This window comes from Triticum urartu, chromosome 1, assembly GCF_003073215.2.
Source record: "Triticum urartu cultivar G1812 chromosome 1, Tu2.1, whole genome shotgun sequence".
NCBI lineage: Eukaryota > Viridiplantae > Streptophyta > Magnoliopsida > Poales > Poaceae > Triticum > Triticum urartu.
The window spans coordinates 526,693,617-526,718,418 of NC_053022.1; the positions used below are offsets into that span (position 1 = coordinate 526,693,617).

Sequence of the window (24,802 nt, forward strand, 5' to 3'; positions counted from 1 at the left end):
AAAGACTCTTTCCCACAAGTCGAGCTTCATAGATGGTAACATTACCGCCCACGTCCGTCTTCTTCTTAAATATCCATTTATCTCAATGGTTTGCCGATCATCGGGCAAGTCCACCAAAGTCCATACTTTGTTCTGATACATGGATCCTATCTCGGATTTCATGGCTTCTAACCATTTGTCGGAATACGGGCCCACCATCGCTTCTCCATAGCTCGTAGGTTCATTGTTTTCTAACAACATGATATCTAAGACAGGATTACCGTACCACTCAGGAGTAGTACATATCCTTGTCGACCTATGAGGTTCGATAGCAACTTGATCCGAAGCTTCATGATCACTATCATTAACTTCCTCTTCAACAGACGTAGGCGCCACAGAAAACTAAAGGAAATATGCCCTAGAGGCAATAATAAAGTTATTATTTATTTCCTTATATCATGATAAATGTTTATTATTCATGCTAGAATTGTATTAACCGGAAACATAATACATGTGTGAATACATAGACAAAAAGAGTGTCACTAGTATGCCTCTACTTGACTAGCTCGTTAATCAAAGATGGTTATGTTTCCTAACCATGAACAAAGAGTTGTTATTTGATTAACGAGGTCACATCATTAGTTGAATGATCTGATTGACATGACCCATTCCATTAGCTTAGCACCCGATCGTTTAGTATGTTGCTATTGCTTTCTTCCATGACTTATACATGTTCCTATAACTATGAGATTATGCAACTCCCGTTTACCGGAGGAACACTTTGGGTACTACCAAACGTCACAACGTAACTGGGTGATTATAAAGGAGTACTACAGGTGTCTCCAAAGGTACATGTTGGGTTGGCGTATTTCGAGATTAGGTTTTGTCACTCCGATTGTCGGAGAGGTATCTCTGGGGCCCTCTCGGTAATACACATCACATAAGCCTTGCAAGCATTGTAACTAAGATGTTAGTTGTGAGATGATGTATTACGGAACGAGTAAAGAGACTTGCCGGTAACGAGATTGAACTAGGTATTGGATACCGACGATCGAATCTCGGGCAAGTAACATACCGATGACAAAGGGAACAACGTATGTTGTTATGCGGTCTGACCGATAAAGATCTTCGTAGAATATGTAGGAGCCAATATGGGCATCCAGGTCCCGCTATTGGTTATTGACCGAAGACGTGTCTCGGTCATGTCTACATTGTTCTCGAACCCGTAGGGTCCGCATGCTTAAGGTTACGATGACAGTTATAATATGAGTTTATGCATTTTGATGTACCGAAGGTTGTTCGCAGTCCCGGATGTGATCACGGACATGACGAGGAGTCTCGAAATGGTCGAGACGTAAAGATTGATATATTGGAAGCCTATGTTTGGATATCGGAAGTGTTCCGGGTGAAATCGGGATTTTACCGGAGTACCGGGAAGGTTACCGGAACCCCCCGGGAGCTAAGTGGGCCATGATGGGCCTTAGTGGAAAAGAGAAGAGGCAGCCCTACATGGGCTGCGCGCCTCCTCCTTCCCCTAGTCCTATTAGGACTAGGAGAGGTGGCCGGCCCCCTCTCTCTCTTTTCCCCCTCCGCGAATCCTATTCCAACTAGGATTGGGGGGGGGGAATCCTACTCCTGGAGGGAGTAGGACTCTCCTGGCGCACCCCTTGTGGCCGGCCAGCCTCCCCCCTTTGGTCCTTTATATACTGAGGTAGAGGCACCCTAGAACACATAAGTTGATCCATGTGATCTATTCCTTAGCCGTGTGCGGTGCCCCAGCCACCATAATCCTCGATAATACTGTAGCGGAGTTTAGGCGAAGCCCTGCTGCTGTAGTACATCAAGATCGTCACCACGCCATCGTGCTGACGAAACTCTTCCCCGACACTTTGCTGGATCGGAGTCCGGGGATCGTCATCGAGCTGAACGTGTGCTCGAACTCGGAGGTGCCGTAGTTTCGGTGCTTGATCGGTTGGATCGTGAAGACGTACGACTACTTCCTCTACGTTGCGTCAACACTTCCGCAGTCGGTCTACGTGGGTACGTAGACAACACTCTCCCCTCTTGTTGCTATGCATCACATGATCTTGCGTGAGCGTAGGAATTTTTTTGAAATTACTACGAAACCCAACAAAAACATCTTTCTGTGTTGCATCACTCTCTGGTTGAAACAAAGGTTCGACAACCTCATCAAGTTCTATCTTCCTCCCACTCAATTCTTTCGAGAGAAACTCCTTCTCGAGAAAGGACCCGTTCTTAGCGACAAACAATTTGCCCTTGGATCTGAGATAGAAGGTATACCCAACTGTCACCTTTGGGTATTCTATGAACATGTGTTTGTCCACTTTTGGGTTCGAGCTTCTCCGGCTGAAGCCTTAAGCATCGCAGCCCCAAACATTAAGAAACGACAACTTTGGTTTCTTTCCGAACCAATGTTCATATGACGTCGTCTCAACGGACTTAGATGGTGTCCTATCTAAAGTGAATGCAGCTGTCTCTAACGCATAACCTCAAAATGAAAATGGTAGATCGGTAAGAGACATCATAGATCCCACCATATCTCATAAGGTTTGATTACGACGTCCGGACACACCATTACGCTGTGGTGTTCCAGGTGGCTTCAACTGCGAAAAAATTCACAATGTCTTAAGTGTTTGCCAAACTCATAACTCAGAAATTCTCATTGATCAGATCGTAGGAATTTGATCTTCTTGTTATGACGATTCTTAACTTCACTCTGAAATCGCTTGAACTTTTCAAACGTTTCAGACTTGTGCTTCATTAAGTAAATATACCTATATCTACTCAAATCGTTAGTGAAGATGAGAAAATAGCGATATCCACCGCACGCTTCAATTCTCATTGGATCACATGCATCAGCATGTATGATTTCCAACAAGTCATCCTGCCCATGAGGCATGGCTCGCATGTGTCAAGTGATTCAAAATCAAGTGACTCCAAACATCCATCGACATGGAGTTTCTTCATGCATCTTACGCCAATATGACTTAAGCGGCAGTGCCACAAGAAAGTAGTACTATCATTATTAACTCTACATCTTTTGGCGTGAACATGTGTATTACCATGACCGAGATTCAATGAACCATTCACATAGGGTGCATGACCATGAAAGGTATTATTCATGTAAACAGAATAACCATTATTCTCTAACTTAAATGAATAACCGTATTGCAATGAACATGATCTAATCATATTTATGCTCAACGTAGACACCTGATAACATTTATCTAGGTTCAATAGTAATCCCGAAGGCAGATGGAGCGTGCGATGGTGATCTCATCAACTTTGGAAACACTTCCAACACACATCGTCACCTCGCCCTTAGCTAGTCTCCGTTTAGTCCGTAGCTTTTGCTTCAAGTCACCAATAATAGTAACTGAACCGGTATCCAATACCCAGGTGCTACCAGGAGTACTAGTGAGGTACACATTAATAACACGTATATACTTTGTTGAAGTTGCCAGCTTTCTTATCTACCATGCCTTTGGGGTAATTCCGCTACCAGTGACCGTTCCCCTTACTATAGAAGCACTCAGTCTCTGGTTTGGGTTCAACCTTGGGTTCCTTCACTGGAGCGGCAACTGGTTTGCCATCCATGAAGTTTCCCTTCTAGCCCTTGCCCTTCTTGAAACCAGTGGTCTTGTTAAACCATCAATACTTGATGCTCCTTCTTGATTTCTACCTTTTGCGGTCTTAAGCACCGCGAACAACTCTGGGATCAACTCCATCCCTTGATGTCATAGTTCATCACAAAGATCTAGTGGCTTAGTGATAGTGGCTAGAGAACTCTATCAATCACTATCTTATCTGGAAGTTTAACTCCCACTTTATTTAAGTGATTGTAGCACCCAGACATTCTGAGCACATGCTCACCGGCTGAGCTATTCTCCTCCATCTTGTTGGCAAAAGAACTTGTCAGAGGTCTCATACCTCTCAACACGGGCATGAGCCTGAAATCCCAATTTCAGCTCTTGGAACATCTCATATGTCTTATGGCGTTCAAAAACGTCATTGGAATCCTGATTCTAAGCCGTGAAGTATGGTGCACTAAACTATCAAGTAGTCATCGGGATGTGTCTGTCAGGTGTTCACAACATCCACAGACGACGTTGTAGGGGTTTGCACATCGAGCGGTGCATCAAAGATGTAAGCCTTCTGTGTAGCAGTGAGGACACTCCTCGGACTATGGACCCAGTCCGCATCATTGCTTACAATATCTTTCAACTTGGTCTTTCTCTAGGAACGTATTGAAATAGGGAGCAACAACTGAGCTATTTATCTACAACATATTTGCAAAGACAATTTAGACTATGTTCATGATAATTAAGTTCATCTAATCAAATTATTTAATGAACTCCCACTCAGATAGACATCCCTCTAGTCATCTAAGTGAAACATGATCCGAATCGACTAGGCCGTGTCCGATCATCACATGAGACGGACTAGTCATCAACGGTGAACATCTCATGTTGATCGTATCTTCTATACGACTCATGTTCGACCTTTCGGTCTTCCGTGTTCCGAGGCCATGTCTGTACATGCTAGGCTCGTCAAGTCAACCTAAGTGTTTCGCATGTGTTCCGAGGCCATGTCTGTACATGCTAGGCTCGTCAACACCCGTTGTATTCGAACGTTAGAATCTATCACACCCGATCATCACGTGGTGCTTCGAAACAACGAACCTTCGCAATGGTGCACAGTTAGGGGGAACACTTTTCTTGAAATTTTAGTGAGGGATCATCTTATTTAATCTACCGTCGTTCTAAGCAAATAAGATGTAAAACATGATAAACATCACATGCAATCAAATAGTGACATGATATGGCCAATATCATTTTGCTCCTTATGATCTCCATCTTTGGGGCTCCATGATCATCGTTGTCACCGGCATGACACCATGATCTCCATCATCGTGTCTTCTTGAAGTTGTCTCGTCATCTATTACTTCTACTACTATGGCTAACGCTTTAGCAATAAAGTAAAGTAATTAAATGACGTCTATGTTGACACGCAGATCATAAATAAATTAAGACAACTCCTATGGCTCCTGCCGGTTGTCATACTCATCGACATGCAAGTCGTGATTCCTATTACAAGAACATGATCAATCTCATACATCACATATATCATTCATCACATCCTTTTGGCCATATCACATCACAAGGCATATGCTGCAAAAACAAGTTAGACGTCCTCTAATTGTTGTTGCAAGTTTTTACGTGGCTGCTATAGGTTTCTAGCAAGAACGTTTCTTACCTACGCCAAAACCACAACGTGATATGCCAATTTCTATTTACCCTTCATAAGGACCCTTTTCATCGAATCCGATCCGACTAAAGTGGGAGAGATAGACACCCGCTAGCCACCTTATGCAACTAGTGCATGTCAGTCGGTGGAACCTGTCTCACGTAAGAGTATGTGTAAGGTCGGTCCGGGCCGCTTCATCCCACGATGCCGCCGAATCAAGATGAGAATAGTAATGGCAAGTAAATTGTCAAAATCGACGCCCACAACAACTTGTGTTCTACTCGTGCATAGAAACTACGCATAGACCTGGCTCATGATGCCACTGTTGTGAGATCGTAGCAGAAATTTAAAATTTTCTACGCGTCACCAAGATCAATCTATGGAGTAATCTAGCAACGAGGGGAAGGAGAGTGCATCTACATACCCTTGTAGATCGCTAAGCGGAAGCATTGCAAGAATGCGGATGAAGGAGTCGTACTCGTAGCGATTCAGATCGCGGTTGATTCCGATCTAAGCGCCGAACAACGGCGCCTCCGCGTTCAACACACGTGCAGCCCGGTGACGTCTCCTACGCCTTGATCCAGCAAGGGGAGAAGGAGAGGTTGGGGAAGACTCCGTCCAGCAGCAGCACGACGGCATGGTGGTGGTGGAGGAGCGCGGGACTCCAGCAGGGCTTCGCCAAGCACTACGAGAGACGAGGAGGGAGAGGGGTAGGGCTGCGCCAACATGGAAAGAACTTCGTGTGTTGGGCTGCCCCTTTGCCTCCACTATATATAGGGGGAGAGGGAGGGCTGCGCCCCCACCTAGGGTTCCCACCCCAAGGGGTGTGGCAGCCCTAGATGCCATCTAGGGTGGCGGCCACAAGGGGGAGAGGGGAAGGCATACCTGGGGTGGGCCTTAGGGCCCATCTGCCCTAGGGTTTGCCCCCTTCCCCTCTTGGAGGCGCCTTGGGCCTTGGTGGGAGGCGCCCCAGCCCACCTAGGGGCTGGTCCCTTCCCACTATTGGCCCATGTAGGCCTCCGGGGCCCATGGCCCCTCCCGGTGGACCCCTGGACCCCTCCGGTGGTCCCGGTACACTACCAATGATGCCTGGAACACTTCCGATGGCCAAGACCATACTTCCTATATATCAATCTTTACCTCTGGACCATTCCGGAACTCCTCGTGACGCCCGGGATCTCATCCGGGACGCCGAACAATAGTCGGTAACCGCGTACATACTTTCCCTATAACCCTAGCGTCATCGAACCGTAAGTGTGTAGACCCTACGGGTTCGGGAGTCATGCAGACATGGCCGAGACAACTCTCCGGTCAATAACCAACAGCGGTATCTGGATACCCATGTTGGTTCCCACATGCTCCACGATGATCTCATCGGATGAACCACGATGTCAAGGATTCAATCAATCCCGTATACAATTCCCTTTGTCTATCGGTACGATACTTGCCCGAGATTCGATCGTCGGTATCCCGATACCTTGTTCAATATCGTTACCGGCAAGTCTCTTTACTCGTTCTGTAACACATCATCCCATGATCAACTCCTTGGTCACATTGTGCACATTATGATGACGTCCTACCGAGTGGGCCCAGAGATACCTCTCCGTTACACGGAGTGACAAATCCCAGTCTCGATTCGTGCCAACCCAACAGACACTTTCAGAGATACCCGTAGTGCACCTTTATAGCCACCCAGTTACGTTGTGATGTTTGGCACACCCAAAGAACTCCTACGGTATTCGGGAGTTGCACAATCTCATGGTCTAAGGAAATGATACTTGACATTAGAAAAGCTTTAGCATACGAACTACACGATCTTGTGCTAGGCTTAGGATTGGGTCTTGTCCATCACATCATTCTCCTAATGATGTGATCCCGTTATCAAAGACATCCAATGTCCATGGTCAGGAAACCGTAACCATCCATTGATCAACGAGCTAGTCAACTAGAGGCTTACTAGGGACATGGTGTTGTCTATGTATCCACACATGTATCTGAGTTTCCTATCAATACAATTCTAGCATGGATAATAAACGATTATCATGAACAAGGAAATATAATAATAACCAATTTATTGTTGCCTCTAGGGCATATTTCCAACAAAATCCCTCTTCTTCCACATCAGCCTCACAAAATAAATCTTCTGGCTCAGAATCACCTTCAAGAACCCTCTTCCTCTTCAGGTCTTTTATTTTCACATGTATGTCTGCATCCTCATCCTCTTGCTCATCTTTAGAGCTATCAGAATCCATCAGATCTTCCTCCTCCATGTTTTCTTCATCCTCCATGTTATCTTCTTCCATGTTATGTTCTTGCACTTCTGGAATGTCAGCAAACTCATTAAGGAAATCATCTAGATCTGCAATAGTTGCCCGCTTCCTCACATTGCAACTCTCCTGAGTGATAAGATATTCTCCACATGAGTCCTCTGTGTGTACACTGACAATTGGAGCAAAACATGCTACATGTTCTGCTTTTTCATTTGTCTGACTTGCATACAACACACCTTCTTCATCTACATTATATATTTTAGGTGAACCTATCTGTGAAATAGGAATTTGCTGCTCATCTCCAATGTTAATCTGCAGTTCTGCCCTCTCAATCTCTCTACCTTTCATAACAGTGATAGTAACACACATCTTGTCCTCATATAACTCCAACATCTCTTCAACATCTTCATTACTCCTGATTAGTTGCATCCCTGACATTCCTACACCATCTTCCTTCACGTAATACATGGAATCACTCTGATCATAGCCCTGAATCCCAATGATAGCTAACATATTCAGGTATGTTATATCTGACTGATACAATCTCCTTTCCAGATTGTCACATCCTTGGAAATGGAATATCACTTCCCATGGTTCATCATCATCCAAACTACAATTTATAAACAAGTTAACTTAATAGTACATTCAGTTAAACTACATCCAGTTCAACTATAATTCATGTCAACATAAAACACAGGTAGCGGTACATTCAGTTAAACTGTAATTTATGTCAAAACACAGCTCTACATTCAGTTACACTATAGTTCAGTTCCAATGCCAGTTAACACTACTTTCAGTTAAACTAGTTGAAAATATTTCCAGTTAACACTACTTTCAATTAAACTATAATTCAGTTCCAAATAATTTCAGATAACACTAAAATGTATATTGAGTACACCTCAAGATAGCTAATACATACACGAACAGATAAACATGAACAATTCAGTTAACTCTAATTCCTAAATTCAGTTAACCATAATTCCTAAATTCAGTTGGCTAAGAGCAAAGTATAGACTACACGAAAAATTATACAGAGCTAAGCATTCCTAGCCAATTCAGAGAGTTAAGAGGAAGAAGAAGACTCATTCCACGCCGCCTAGGCCAGAGGTGAAGTGGTGGCTCTGTGTAGGATTTGCCTTCCAGACCTGGGCCAATGATGCTGCCGCCCGTGAAAAAATGTCATCGGAGGTGGGCTTGAACTTGCTGCCACCTTGCTCGTCGAGCTCCTCTCCGCTGCCGGTGAAATATCCACCGTTGCCAGGAACCCTAGCACGGGGGCGGTGCGAGAGCGAGGAAGGGCAGTGGGAGAGCGACGAAGGGTAGACTGGGCAACGGATTCAACGAAATTGAGGTCGCTACCGGCACATCTGCCGCCGCCGCTGTTGGTGGCCATGGGGGAGATGTGAGCACGAGCGGGTAGCCAGGGGGAGTCGAGACGCGATTGGGGGGAAAGTGGTGGTAGGGTTCGAGCAGCTCGTTAGGCTTAGCCCTACGCCGTCTAACGGCACGTCACGGCCGCCGTCTCGCCCTGCCCACGTGGCCCCTGACAAAGGGACCCACCGGTCAGAAATCCACTCAAACGCTCTAAATCACTATATCAACGTTTTTTGAAAACTGTCACCCCAATGTTGGTGTTTTTTTGAAAAAAAAACTGAATGGTGGTGGTTTTCTGAATTAGGGTCCCCAATTGTGGTGGTTTTTTGCAATTTACTCCTTCCATTGACATTGCACGTCTCAACCCATCATCTCCAAGATAACGTAAAAAGTTTCCTAATACACTTATTGCTTGGCTCAGATAGCTGTCCTCCAATTACTAACATTAGCTCCCTTGGAATAGTGTATTGAATTAATTCTTACAGAAAGGAAGAGTATCAAACAAATTACTCCTGACAAGTCATGTGGCTTCTTTGCTCCAAGGTTCCCATCTCCCTCTTCCTCTTTTCAATTCTGGACACGGGCTGGAGTAGCGCCCCCATCTTTCTCTCTCTCTCTCTCTCTCTCTCTCTCTCTCTCTCTCCTTTCAGTTCTGGACACGCGTTGGCATAGTGCCCCTTGTTCTACACTTCTTGGTGTAGCGCCTCTTCTTCCTTCTCTTCATGGGTGCTGCCATGAATTCCTGGATAGCTTCCTTCATTCCTTTCCTCTGTTGCTGAACCACTTCTTGTGTCTTGGTGAGTAGACGACACTGGGCTGGATTGTGGTTAGTGCTTTACACATAAAACAGGTGACTTGCATAGTGGGACATTCTTCACCCAAGTGACTCGCTTCACAGTAGGGGCATCCATCCTGGTGTTCCTTGTAGGTGTGTCCTATTTCTCCACAGATTTTGCATGCGTGGTGCATCTTCATGTTTGGATCAGAGCAATCCAAGAAAATTATTGTTTGTTGGTGCTCAGATTCTATGGATGTATAGGAGCAGCTCATGGGGATTTCCCATCAGTAATCACTGCACCATAAAAGGTTCAAATCACTAAATCAGCAGTCCCACAAGAACTAGAATTATACAGACAACAAAAAGCAAACAAAAAAACCAATATAGTGGAATTTGGGGGCAAGCGTAACCCAAGATCCATCTTGATGGATTTGCGCTCTAAGCGCCACCTGAACTCGGGAGCACTGTAAACTCGAATCCACCAAGAGAACAGCAGCCAAACAATGGGACAGTGCACCTCGAGTCAAACAAATGAAACATCAACACATAAAAAATGAAAGCATCAAAGAGGAGTCTTAGGCGACAGCTGCGAATGTTTTGAGAAAAAAAAATCAAGTTTTTAATTTATCAACATTTGCAATGCAAAAGTAAGATAGAACTAAATATAAAATGGGGATGTTAACAAGGATCAGACATCCAAGGAAGGAATTAGCAGCATTGGCTCTCAAGCCTGACTGGGCGAAAGCTCTTAGGCGGCAACTGCGAATGTTTCAGAAACAAGCCACAAATTTATCATCATCGCCATAACATATCCTCAAATCATATCGACGACAACTTGTTAGCTAGTCATAACAAAATTTAATCACAATAACCAGTTCTGTAGACCGACCAAAATACAGTCTCAGGTTAGGCCGAATAGCCCCTGATGTCCTTTTCCTTCTAAACTAGCTGCAACAAATAATTAGATACAATGCAGAAAACAGAGCAAACAAGTTTAAAGAGAATCACTCAGGGACCCGCTTAAAATCAAGCACACAACTAAACCAAACCAGCTGCAAATGGAGATTCCAGCCCAGACCAAACCACAAAGGTTATGGCCAAATGAGGATACTTGCAGTGAGGAGAAGCAACTGTTGTTTACATTGTCATATGGCACTTCCTATGGTCTGATAATTTAAGAACAGACAAAATTAACTATATATACTAGGACCTGAAGCTATTGGTATTAAGCCGTGAAAATATCATCATTTAGAATCTGATGGTAATTCCAACAAAAAGCTAATCATCATGGGCTTCAATTGCATAATAACTCAAAATAAAATCGGTGGAAACAAGGCGTATCATCAGAATATAAATGCCTTCTCATTCACAGGTAAATAAGCACTGTGTCAGAAGGTGTCCTAAGATTGTTTCAAGGTTTCGTCCCATGATACTCACGAAATAACAAAATAAAACAATTGAAAAACTGATCTCCAATGGATTCAGTTGCAAAGATGACATCACACGGGCTGCTCAAGCCACCCTCGGATCGAGTGTTGAATTATAAATCAATACCTCCTCATGATCCAAACAGATCTTGTAAGAAGCAAACGATGAATAACAGTAAAGAAGGATACATAGTTGCTCAGTGGTGGCAATGTTTAATTGGTTCGGTTCTGCCAGCGATGTCGTCAATGCTTTCAGAAGAGGGAGCTTGTTATCCTCATCGCAGCTACGTCCTCCAAAGCAAACAAACACATCAAACACAAAAAGACGCATGAAAGATAAACAACAATGGGCGACAGGCTAAAAAAACAGGTATCATATGGCTCGGTCCAGCAGGATAATTGGCATACAAATCGATTCCTGAGAGAAAACCTGTGATTTGGTCTATTGATCTTGAATATTTGCAAATCTTCACTGCCATCATCCAAGGAAAATAAAAATTCAGAAAGAATGTCGAACCAAATGAGAAAGGCTCACACTATTCATCAAAAGCGTCATGAAAGCATGATATCTTAAAATAAAATTCCTGTCTTATTTTGAACAACTAGCAGTACATAAGTAAGCATAGCACCATACGACCACTATGTAGTCAAATTTTCATCTACGAAGTCAGATTCATAAGTATGTCAATCAGCACAGATGTACCGACGCAGATCCTAAGACTCGGGCGACAAATATGAACTCATCATCTTCATAGCTACAATATAGCCAATTAAAAATTAGGTAGCTAGGTTCCTATATCATTACAACTATATCTGCTCTGTTTTATCCCAATTTGTATCATCTTGTACTCTACATAATTATTACAACTGGTACTACATGAAAGTTCTAAAAGAATTTTAGTTGTCCAACAATTTGCATCACAAACTGGTTCTTAGATTATATTTAAAGAATACCCAGAAGACATATCAATAACATCAAGCAAAAGTAAATGGAAAGGAGCTGAGTAAGAACGTAGCGATTGATAGTCAAACACCTGATACATCATATTAAGTGAATTTTCGCATCAATGCTCCAAATCCAAGCAAAAGAAAAAACCCCTTAAATTTAGGATATGGTTTCTCAGATGCAGTTGTTAAACATAATATGTGTTACATATGACAGAGTCCAAGATATCCAAGAGGTTGCGCAGGATCTAGGAAGATAGCTAGTTTAAGTTACATGTAATTCTATCTTCTCTTATCCCTTGTAACCAGTTCTATCTCTTGCTCTCCAAGTTTTAAACCTCCTGTGATATCTCCAACAATGTATGCGCTACAGGGAGGTGCGCCCCTGCCTATAAACACGTAGCACGTTGCCTCAGGTCGAGGCAAGACGTTTCCGCCTATCGCACATGGTAATCAGAGCCTCCTCTTCCAAACCCTAGCTTTTGATCTCCACCAGTGCCAGCCATGTCTTCCTCCAGTGCCACCCAATCCAATCTGAGCGGTCAGGTCACGGAGAAGCTCTCCCGGACAAACTACGTCATGTGGCGCACCCAAATCACGCCACAGTTGAGGGGAGCCGACCTCTATGGCTACGTCGACAGCACCCAGCCGGAGCCGTCCCGCCTTCTCGTCACCAAGGACAAGGACGGGAAGGAGTCATCCGAGCCCAATCCTCTCCATCCCATCTGGGTAAGGGAGGACCAGCAGGTTCTAGGCTACCTACTCAACAACCTCACCAAAGAGGTGCTCATCGCGGTCACCGCGGTCACCACCGCACATGCTCTCTGGACAGCACTCGCAGGTATATTCTTGTCGCAGTCCTTGAGCCGCGTCAACAACATCCGCACTGCCTTGATCAATGCGTAGAAAGGGAACCAATCGATGGCCTCCTACTTCGCTGCCATGCGTGGCCTTGCTGATGAGCTCGTCGTGGCCGGCAAGCCCATCCAGGACGATGATCTGATCTCGTATCTACTTCACGGGCTGGACATGGACTACCAGCCGCTCGTGTCTGCCCTGGATGCTCGCGTCACACTGGTGTCCCTCGATGAGCTCTACGCCATGCTGAGCAACTTCGACCAGTGCGTCGCCCAGTACCACAGTGCTGGCGGCGGGTTCAAGTCTTCGGCGAACGCAGCAACCCGCGGGCGTGGTGGGTACTCCTCCCGTCACTGCGGTCCTCCTCGCACCAAGGGCAAGCACAACAACGGCAACACCAACAACTCCGGCTCCCGCGGCGGTCGCCCCAACTCCACCAACAACAGGGGTCGCCGCGGCGACTCCAGCCGTTTGTGTCCTGACGCCGTTCGCTGCCAAATCTATGGCAAACCAGGCCACACTGCCAAAGACTGTTGGTATCGTTTTGATGAAGATGATGCCTCCTCTAAAGATGATGACAAAGTTGTTGCCGCCGCTGAAGGATCCTATGGTGTCGACACAAACTGGTACATTGATAGTGGCGCAACCAATCACCTCATGGGGGAGCTGGAGAAGGTGATTCTCTGTGAAAAGTATCACGGGAAGGACCGGATTCGTACGGCCAGTGGTGCAGGTATGAGCATACGTCACATTGGTCACTCGGTTATACGTACCCCTTCTCGTAAAATTCATCTTCACAAAATTTTGCATGTTCCTAGTGCCAACAAAAATCTCCTATCCGTTCATCGCATTACCATTGACAATCATGTCTTTATTGAATTCCATCCCTTTTTCTTTTTGATAAAGGATCAGGCCACGAAGAAGGTACTATATCGAGGTAGATGCGTTCGAGGGCTTTACCCGTTGATTCCGGAGCTTAGGAGATTCAATAAACAAGCCTATGGTGTTGTCAAACTTTCTTCAACACATTGGCACGATCGTTTAGGGCATGCCTCTTTTCCTCTTGTTGAACGTTTTCTTAGGAAAAATAAGCTCCCGTTTGTTGGTGAGCGGAATGTTGAAACTATTTGTGATTCTTGCCAAAGAGCAAAATGTCATCAATTACCTTATCCTATTTCTACAAGTGTCTCTACTCAACCATTGCAATTAATTTTCTCCGATGTTTGGGGCCCTGCTCCTAGTTCTGTTGGTAGACACATGTACTATGTAAGTTTCATTGATGACTATAGCAAATTTTCTTGGATCTATCTTCTTAAGAAACGATCCAACGTTTTTCAAGTGTTCAAAAACTTTCAAGCACTTGTTGAACGCAAGTTCGATAGCAAGATCATTGCTGTCCAATCCGACTGGGGAGGGGAATACGAGAAATTAAATTCCTTCTTCCAAACACTTGGCATTTCACACCATGTGTCATGCCCTCATGCTCACCAACAAAACGGTTCTGCCGAACGCAAGCATAGGCATATAGTTGAAGCTGGTCTAGCTCTTTTAGCCGGTGTTTCCATGCCTCTCAAGTTTTGGGATGAAGCGTTCCTCACCGTTGTTCATATCATCAATATGCTCCCAAGCCATGTCATAAACAATGAAACCCCCATAGAACGGCTTCTTCATGTCAAGCCCAACTACATATCTCTACGTGTCTTTGGTTGTGCATGTTGGCCCAACCTCCATCCCTACAACTCTCGCAAACTCATGTTCAGATCTAAACAATGTGTTTTCCTTGGCTATAGTGCCCAACACAAGGGTGTTAAGTGCCTAGATGTTTCCACTGGGCACGTTTATATTTCCCGTGATGTTGTGTTTGATGAGAAGAAATTTCCCTTTGCCGACCTTCATCCTAACGCCGGTGCTTTACTCCATAAAGAAATCCTCCTTCTACCATCTTCTCTCACCGACCTTGATGAAGGGGAACGAAACCATGATGATCATATGTTGACTAACCCTCAAACCATTGTGCATGAGTTGTGTGATGTTGCAGAAGAAAACGGAATGCAAAACGATGAAGAAAATGAAGTGCACGGGCCATATTTCATGTGCCCCAAACCAGGGAACAAATCCACCTCGGGATCAGTTCCCGTGGCAGAGGCAGACCTGCCCAGCAGATCGTCCTCGGGATCCGCCGCTGCTAGCAGGGGGGCAGAATCCCCTCAAGAATCCATGCCATCAGCTGCGCGTGGAGCCTCCGACAGCGCGCGCGCGGCGAGCGAGCCCGCGTGTGCCACGCGGCCACCAGCGATTCGCGGCGGCGTCTCCATCAACCCGAGCGAATCACGCGGTGCCGCCTGTCCGCCTCCTATTGGGTCTTTGGGGGCCCGGTTTCTGGTCCAACCCGTGTGCTACAAACGACACGACCCACGTCGGCCGACGGGCGCGGGACCCGCTGATACGTCTCCGTCGTATCTACTTTTCCAAACACTTTTGCCCTTGTTTTGGACTCTAACTTGCATGATTTGAATGGAACTAACCCGGACTGACGCTGTTTTCAGCAGAATTACCATGGTGTTATTTATGTGCAGAAACAAAAGTTCTCGGAATGACCTGAAACTTCACGGAACAACTTTTCGGAAATAATAAAAAATCCTTGCAAAAGATGAAGGCCAGGGGGGCCACCACATGTCCACGAGGGTGGGGGGCACACCCCCTACCTCGTGGCCCCCCTGGAGCTCCTCCGACCTCAACTCCAACTCTATATATTTGGTTTCGGAGAGAAAAAAATCAGAGAGAAGAATTCATCGCGTTTTACGATATGGAGCCGCCACCAAGCCCTAAAACCTCTCGGGGCTCCGGAGAGGGGAATCCGTCGCCATCGTCATCATCAACCATCCTCCATCACCAATTTCATGATGCTCACTACCGTGCGTGAGTAATTCCATCATAGGCTTGCTGGACGGTGATGGGTTGGATGGGATCTATCATGTAATCGATTTAGTTTTGTTAGAGTTTGATCCCTAGTATCCACTATGTTCTGATATTGATGTTGCTATGACTTTGCTATGCTTAATGCTTGTCACTAGGGCCCGAGTGCCATGATTTCAGATCTGAACCTATTATGTTTTCATCAATATATGAGAGTTCTTGATCCTATCTTGCAAGTCCATAGTCACCTATTATGTGTTATGTTCCATTAACCCTGAAGTGACAATAATCGAGATACTTACCGGTGATGACCGTAGTTTGAGGAGTTCATGTATTCACTATGTGTTAATGCTTTGTTCCGGTACTCTATTAAAAGGAGGCCTTAATATCCCTTAGTTTCCGTTAGGACCCCGCTGCCACGGGAGGGTAGGACAAAAGATGTCATGCAAGTTATTTTCCATAAGCACGTATGACTATATTCGGAATACATGCCTACATTACATTGATGAACTAGAGCTAGTTCTGTGTCACCCTAAGTTATGATTGTTACATGATGAACCGCATCCGGCATACTTCTCCATCACTGATCCATTGCCTACGAGCTTTCCATATATTGTTCTTTGCTTATTTACTTTTCCGTTGCTATTGCTATCATCACTACAAAATACCAAAAACATTACTTTTGCTACCGTTACCTTTTGCTACCATTACCACTACTATCATATTACTTTGCTACTAAGTACTTTGCTGCAGATACTAAGTTTCCAGGTGTGGTTGAATTGACAACTCAGCTGCTAATACTTGAGAATATTCTTTGGCTCCCCTTGTGTCGAATCAATAAATTTGGGTTGAATACTCTACCCTCGAAAACTGTTGCGATCCCCTATACTTGTGGGTTATCAAGACTATTTTCTGGTGCCATTGCCGGGGAGCATAGCTCTATTCTTTGAGTCACTTGGGATATATATCTGCTTATCATTATGAAGAACTTGAAAGATCCAAGAACTAAGATTTATCCCTCAACTACGAGGGGAGGTAAGGAACTGCCATCTAGCTCTGCACTTGATTCACCTTCTGTTTTGAGTAAGCTTGCGACAACTCAACTTGCTTTTGCTATTCGTTCTGATATGTCGCATGTTATTGATGATGCCACTTCTGCTATACATGATACTTATGATGAAACCACTTCTATGCTTGATACTACTGTGCCACTTGGTGAATTTCTTGATGAACAACTTGCTAGGGCTAGAGAGAATGAAAATATTGAATTTGATAATATTGATGAAAGTGATGATGAAGACTCACCTGTTATTCCTGAGGGTTATGTTGTTGATAAAGAAGCTTCTTTAGCTATTTTAGCTTGCAAAGATAGATACGAGCTCAAGAGGTTATTAGCTTAATGGAAGCAGCAATCTCTTAATGCTAGAATGAAACCTGACCATGCTTTTGCTACTTCACCTATCTTTGTTACTGATAAGGATTATGAATCCTCTATTGATCCTGATATAATTACTTTGGTTGAATCTGATCCTTTTCATGGCTATGAATCAGAAACTATTGTGGCACATCTTACTAAATTAAATGATATAGCCACCCTGTTCACTACTGATGAGAAAACTCGTTACTTTTATATCCTTAAAATATTTCCATTCTCATTAAAGGGTGATGCTAAGATATGGTTTAATTCTCTTGATCCTGGTTGTGTGCGTAGTCCCCAGGATATGATTTATTACTTCTCTGCTAAATATTTCCCTGCTCATAAGAAACAAACTACTTTAAGGGATATATATATAATTTTGTGCAAATTCTCCCACAAGCTTGGGGGAGGCTTCTCAAGTTACTTAATGCTTTGCCTGATCATCCTCTTAAGAAAAATGAAATACTTGATATCTTTTATAATGGACTAACCGATGCCTCCAGAGATTACCTGGATAGTTGTGCTGGTTCTGTTTTCAGGGAAAGAACACCGGATGAAGCTGAAATTCTATTGAATAATATGTTGACAAATGAAAATAATTGGACACTTCCGGAGCCAATTCCTAAGCCAATTCCTAAAACAACTCCGAAGAAGAGGGGTATTCTGTTTCTCAGTCCTGAAGATATGCAAGAGGCAAAGAAATCTATGAAAGAAAAAGGTATTAAAGCTGAAGATGTTAAGAATTTACCTCCTATTGAAGAAATACATGGTCTTAATTTACCGCCTATTGAAGAAACATATGATCTTAATCCTTTACCTATTGAAGAAACTCATGGTCTTGATAACCCGACACAGGTAGTAAAGGTAAATTCTCTCTATAGATATGATAAAGCTGAAATTCCATTTACTAAGTTTGCTAGCCCATGCTTAGATGAGTTTGCTAAATTTATGGTTAAGCAAGAAGATTTTAATGCTTATTTTGGTAGACAATTGAAATACAATTCAAATATGCTTGAACACTTGGGTTATTATATGGCTAATGTCAAATGTGAACTTAAACTTATTAGTAAACATGCTTCTATGGTTACCATTCAAGTAGAACAAGTACTTAAAGCTCAAAATGATTTTCTCAATGAATTGAATAGTAAGGATAATGATAATGCTATTAGAGTTATGACTAGAGGTGGTAGAATGACACAGGAACCTTTGTATCCTGAAGGCCACCCTAAGAGAATTGAGCAATATTCTCAGAGAAATAATGTGGATGCACCTAGTCCTTCTAAAAGGAAGAAAAAGAAAAATGATAGAACTTTGCATGCTTCTAGTGAACCTGTTATTGAAACACCTGAGAATCCAAATGATATTTCTATTTCTGATGTTGAAACAAAATCTGGTAATGAACCTGAGTCTAGTGATAATGTCAATGATAGTGTTCATGATGATGCTCAACCTAGTAATGATAATGATATAGAAATTGAACCTGATGTTGATCTTGATAACCCACAATCAAAGAATCAACGTTATGATAAGAAAGACTTTGTTGCTAGGAAACATGGTAAGGAAAGAGAGCCTTGGGTTCAGAAACCTATGCCTTTTCCTCCCAAACCATCCAAGAAAAAGGATGATGAGGATTTTGAGTGCTTTGCTGAAATGATTAGACCTATATTTTTGCGTATGCGATTGACTGATATGCTTAAAAGAATCCTTATGCTAAGTACATGAAAGAAATTGTTACTAATAAAAGAAAGATACCGGAAGCTGAAATTTCCACCATGCTTGCTAATTATACTTTTAAGGGTGGAATACCAAAGAAACTTGGAGATCCAGGAGTACCCACTATACCATGCTCCACTAAAAGGAACTATGTTAAAACTGCTTTATGTGATCTTGGAGCCGGTGTTAGTGTTATGCCTCTCTCTTTATATCGTAGACTTGATTTGAATAAGTTGACACCTACTGAAATATCTTTGCAAATGGCTGATAAATCAAGTGCTATACCTGTCGGTATTTGTGAGGATGTGCCTGTTGTAGTTGCGAACATTACTATTTTAACGGACTTTGTTATTCTTGATATTCCCGAGGACGATAGTATGTCTATTATTCTTGGAAGACCCTTTTTGAATACTGCAGGGGCTGTTATTGATTGCACTAAAGGCAATGTCACTTTTCATGTTAATGGTAATGAGCATACGGTACACTTTCCGAGGAAACAACCTCAAGTTCATAGTATCAACTCTATTGGAAAAATCGCATCGATTATATTTGGAGGTTTTGAATTTCCTCTTCCTACTGTCAAGAAGAAATATGATATTCTTATTATTGGGGATGTGCATATCCCCGTTGAGGTAACATAGTGTTATTCAAAATTTCTCCGGTTCCATGTTATTCGGAATGAGTTCGTTAACAAGACTTGATCAACCTTGTTAGCAGATTCCTTTTGATGATCATGAGATGGATGAAACTAGAAGGCACAACCTTCTGTACCCCACTTTTACTTTCTGTTATTTATATTAAATAAAATAAAAATAAATATTTTTCGGTCTGTTATCTGATTATCCGTGCAATATAAAAATACCTCGAAAATAAAAGTTCTACAAATGCCCTGAAATTTAAATATGATTTTTTCTAGAATATCTGAGAATATTTGGCACTGAGAACATAGCAGGGGGGTCAACCACCTGCCCACGAGGGTGGAGGGTGCGCCCTACCCCCTAGGGCGCACCCCCTGCCTCGTGGGCCCATGGTGGCCCTCCTCCACTTAATCCTACACCCATACACTCCTTCTTCCTCCCACAAACATGAATATCCAGCTCAAGCACGAGTTCTAGCTCACTTTGCTGCCATTTTTGATATCCTTGCTCAAAGCACCTCTCACAAAACTGCTTGGGAAGATTGTTCCTTGGTATGTGACTCCTCCATTGGTCCAATTAGTTTTTGTTCTAGTGCTTTATTCATTGCAAATTTTTGCTACTTAGGTGACCCTGTTCTTGAGCTTGCATGTCAAATTTATATGGTCACAAGTAGTTTTGATGCATGATAGGCCCTAGGCACTTGTAGGAGTAGTTGCTATCAATATTATTGAGTTTGGTTTACTTTTATTTTGAAGTTACAAAAAAATTCAGAAATTTTTCAGAGGAAGAAATATGCTTAGGAAAATGTTCCAAGGTGGTTCTTCAAGGAAGCAAGGACCCAGGCTTGCAATGCGTGATGCTGATTTAGAGCCACCAAGAGATGCTCCAGTGCGTCCTTGTGAGTGGCCTTCTGAAAACTTTATGGACCGAGCGAGAATTAAGGAAGAATTTAACACATATTTGCGTAACGTTGATCTTGTGAGCTTCAAGGAAGAAAAGTGCAGCCAGTATCACTATCTCACTAGTTCCTTTGTGAGGAGGTTTGAATTTTCATCTTCAAGTAATTCTCCAACTGTCCTGTTTGATCTTTATGAAAATTCTTACACTATGGACTTAGAGGATTTTACCACTGCTTGCAAACTTCCACAATGGGGTAGTATCAGGGATCCTCGCAAATATGAATTTAGAGATTTTCTTGCTAGTATAACTGTGGGAGAATCTAGAGATATAACACAAGACACCATAGGGAGCATTCACTTTCCTGCTATACATTATTTTTCTCTCTTCATAGGTAGATGCATTAATGGTAAAGATGAGGCATGTCACATGTGTGTCCCTGACTTCAGTATTCTTAGGAGTGCTGTGTTAGGAGACAAATCTTATAATTTAGGAGCCATTGTTGCACGTAGGTTGCATCTTAATAGATTTAATGGAGATTTCTTTGGCGGAATTTATGCAACCCACATAGCTAATTTTCTTGGTATAGCCATACGTGAAGATGATATTGAACTACCTCCTGCTTACCTAGACTTTAATGCTATGGTTCACCACCAGTTTGTCGAGAGGAATGAATCACCTCTCCAGTATCGTTTAATCTTTGACAAACGTCGTGTTGTCCATATTACTCTCCCTGCTCCTGCCTTCTTTGATTATCAGGAAAAAGGAAGATATGTTATTACTAGAGAGGAGGCAGATGAGTACGAGAGGAGGGCGGAGGCCGCTCGTCGCCACGCTGCAGCTCGGGAGGCGATAGCCGCTGCTTCTCAGTACGACCCCAACTTTTACTATGGATATCCGCCAGGCCAGCCGTGGCCATAGACCAACTTAGGCCAAAAGCCTAAGCTTGGGGGAGTAAGTATTTCTCACCGACATTTCATTTATGTTCACACACTCATTGCTAGATGTCGGTGCTCATACTTTTTCCTTGTATCATCCATGCTAGTTTCTTTCCTTTTTATGCTTTTTCTTGTGTGTTTAATAAACCTTAAGAAAAACCAAAAAAATTAGTTATAGCTTTTAATCAGTTTAATTTCCATGCTTGTAGTAGTAATTAAAAAGAAAACCCAAAAAGATTTCTTGTTCTTCTTTTGCTTGTTGGGAGTTTTCCCGTGTAAATAGTTTTATTTCTTTTCTTTTCTTTGGGGGTCGATAGGAGAAGACCATAATTAAATTATTGAAGTGGCTCTTATATACATTATTGCTTATCTGGAAAAAGAGCCCATATTGCCTTGTCTTCTCCTGTTTATTGAATGCTTGCAGATTCCAGCTTAGTCCAATGCACGTGCACTATTATTATTATTCACATCATTCGATCGTGCAAGTGAAAGGCAATTATGATGATATATGATGGACTAGCTGAGATGAGAAAAGCTGGTATGAACTCGACCTCTTTTGTTTTTATAAATATGATTAGTTCATCGTTCCTGATTCAGCCTATTATGAATAAACATGTTTGCAATGACAACTAGAGATCATAGTTTCTTATGCCATGCTTGATTAGCTATGAGTTATAATGGTTTACCTTGCATGCCAACATGCTATTAAAATGGTTATGATGTGGTATGATAGGGTGGTATCCTCCTCTGAATGATTTAAGTGACTTGACTTGGCACATGCTCACGCATGTAGTTGAAACAAAATCAACATAGCCTTCATGATATTTATGTTCATGGTGGATTATATCCTACTCATGCTTGCATTCGGTGTTGATTAATTTTAATGCATGTTCATGACTGTTGTCACTCTCTAGCTGGTCGCTTCCCAGTCTTTTGCTAGCCTTCACCTGTACTAAGCGGGAATACTGCTTGTGCATCCAAACTCCTTAAACCCCAAAGTTATTCCACATGAGTCCACTATACCTACCTATATACGGTATCTACCTGCCGTTCCAAGTAAATTTGTATGTGCCAAACTCTAAACCTTCAAATAAATATCCTGTTTTGTATGCTCTTATAGCTCATATATCAACTAGGGATGTCTGTATCTTCCATGTTAGGCGGGTTATTCTCAAGAGGAGTGGACTCCGCTCCTCACTCACGAGATAAATGGCTGGTCACCGGGATGCCCAGTCCCATGCTTTATGCAAACTAAATCAAAATAATTGCAAACAAAACTCCCCCTGGGACTCTTGTTAGTTGGAGGCACTCGTTGTTTCGAGCAAGCCATGGATTGATGCTTGTTGGTGGAAGGGGGAGTATAAACTTTACCATTCTATTTGGGAACCGCCTATAATGTGTGTAGCATGGAAGATATCGCCATCTCTTGGTTGTTATGTTGACAATGAAAGTATACCGCTCAAAATATTATTCACCGCTATTTCAAAACCGAGCTCTGACACCTCTAAAAATCCCTACTTCCCTCTGAGAAGGGCCTATCTATTTACTTTTATGTTGAGTCATCATCCTCTTATTAAAAAGCACCAGTTGGAGAGCACCGCTGTCATTTGCATTCATTATTGTTAATTTACATTGAGTATGACTTGACTGGATCTCTTTTACCATGAATTACAATGTCTAGTCAGTCCTTGGTCTTTAAAGGTGATTTGCATTTATGTTTTGCGGTCTCAGAAAGGGCTAGCAAGATACCACCTTGTTATATCATATTATGATTGTTTTGAGAAAGTGTTGTCATCCGGGATTTATTATTATGGCTCGCTAGTTGATTATGCTATTGATATGAGTAAACTTGAGACCTAAGCGTTATTGCGAATGTGGTTAGTTATAATCTTTGCTGAAAACTTGAATCCTGGCTTTACATATTTACAACAACAAGAGCAAACAGAGTTTGTAGAAGTTTTTCTTTATCACTTTCAGTTTATCAACTGAATTGCTTGAGGACAGGAAAAGGTTTAAGCTTGGGGGAGTTGATACGTCTCCGTCGTATCTACTTTTCCAAACACTTTTGCCCTTGTTTTGGACTCTAACTTGCATGATTTGAATGGAACTAACCCGGACTGACGCTGTTTTCAGCAGAATTACCATGGTGTTATTTATGTGCAGAAACAAACATTCTCGGAATGACCTGAAACTTCACGGAGCAACTTTTCAGAAAATATGAAAAATACCTACAAAAGATCAAGGCCAGGGGGCCCACCACCTCTCCACAAGGGTGGGGGCGCGCCCCCCTACCTCGTGGGCCCCCTGTTGCCTCTCCGACTCCAACTCCAACTCCATATATTGTGTTTCAGGGAGAAAAAAATCAGAGAGAAGAAATCATCGCGTTTTACGATACGGAGCCGCCGCCAAGCCCTAAAACCTCTCGGGAGGGCTGATCTGGAGTCCGTTCAGGGCTCCGGAGAGGGGAATCCGTCGCCATCGTCATCATCAACCATCCTCCATCACCAATTTCATGATGCTCACCGCCGTGCATGAGTAATTCCATCGTAGGCTTGCTGGACGGTGATGGGTTGGATGGGATCTATCATGTAATCGAGTTAGTTTTGTTAGGGTTTGATCCCTAGTATCCACTATGTTCTGAGATTGATGTTGCTATGACTTTGCTATGCTTGAAGCTTGTCACTAGGGCCCGAGTGCCATGATTTCAGATCTGAACCTATTATGTTTTCATCAATATATGAGTGTTCTTGATCCTATCTTGCAAGTCTATAGTCACCTATTATGTGTTATGATCCGTTAACCCCGAAGTGACAATAATCGGGATACTTACCAGTGATGACCATAGTTTGAGGAGTTCATGTATTCACTATGTGTTAATGCTTTGTTCCGATACTCTATTAAAAGGAGGCCTTAATATCCCTTAGTTTCCGTAAGGACCACGCTGCCACGGGAGGGTAGGACAAAAGATGTCATGCAAGTTCTTTTCCATAAGCATGTATGACTATATTGGGAATACATGCCTACATTACATTGACGAACTGGAGCTAGTTCTGTGTCACCCTAGGTTATGACTGTTACATGATGAACCGCATCCGGCATAATTCTCCATCACCGATCCATTGCATACAAGCTTTCCATATATTGTTCTTCGCTTATTTACTTTCCCGTTGCTATTGATATCATCACTACAAAATACCAAAAACATTGCTTTTACTACCGTTACCTTTTGTTATCGTTACCACTATTATCATATTACTTTGCTACTAAATACTCTGCTGCAGATATTAAGTTTCCAGGTGTGGTTGAATTGACAACTCGGCTGCTAATACTTGAGAGTATTCTTTGGCTCCCCTTGTGTCGAATCAATAAATTTGGGTTGAATAC

General features: G+C 42.9%; 6 non-coding genes and 2 pseudogenes across 6 annotated transcripts; all 8 read right to left on the reverse strand.

Annotated features, from left to right (window-relative positions):
- Positions 1–10,353: 10,353 nt before the first annotated feature.
- Positions 10,354–10,473, reverse strand: LOC125533430. The gene has a single exon (XR_007294304.1). It is a non-coding gene; the product is annotated as a small nucleolar RNA SNORD14 (small nucleolar RNA).
- A 199-nt stretch (positions 10,474–10,672) lies between these two features.
- Positions 10,673–10,855, reverse strand: LOC125533343. The gene has a single exon (XR_007294227.1). It is a non-coding gene; the product is annotated as a small nucleolar RNA Z112 (small nucleolar RNA).
- Positions 10,856–10,893: 38 nt separating this feature from the next.
- On the reverse strand, positions 10,894–10,964 carry LOC125533364 (annotated as a pseudogene).
- Positions 10,965–11,005: 41 nt separating this feature from the next.
- Positions 11,006–11,103, reverse strand: LOC125533349. The gene has a single exon (XR_007294231.1). It is a non-coding gene; the product is annotated as a small nucleolar RNA snoR31/Z110/Z27 (small nucleolar RNA).
- Positions 11,104–11,144: 41 nt separating this feature from the next.
- On the reverse strand, positions 11,145–11,237 carry LOC125533395. The gene has a single exon (XR_007294273.1). It is a non-coding gene; the product is annotated as a small nucleolar RNA snoR31 (small nucleolar RNA).
- A 52-nt stretch (positions 11,238–11,289) lies between these two features.
- LOC125533438 lies at positions 11,290–11,385 on the reverse strand. The gene has a single exon (XR_007294311.1). It is a non-coding gene; the product is annotated as a small nucleolar RNA R30/Z108 (small nucleolar RNA).
- Positions 11,386–11,472: 87 nt separating this feature from the next.
- Positions 11,473–11,576, reverse strand: LOC125533357. Its single transcript, XR_007294239.1, has one exon. It is a non-coding gene; the product is annotated as a small nucleolar RNA Z107/R87 (small nucleolar RNA).
- Positions 11,577–11,759: 183 nt separating this feature from the next.
- Positions 11,760–11,847, reverse strand: LOC125533392 (annotated as a pseudogene).
- Between the last annotated feature and the right edge of the window lie 12,955 nt (positions 11,848–24,802).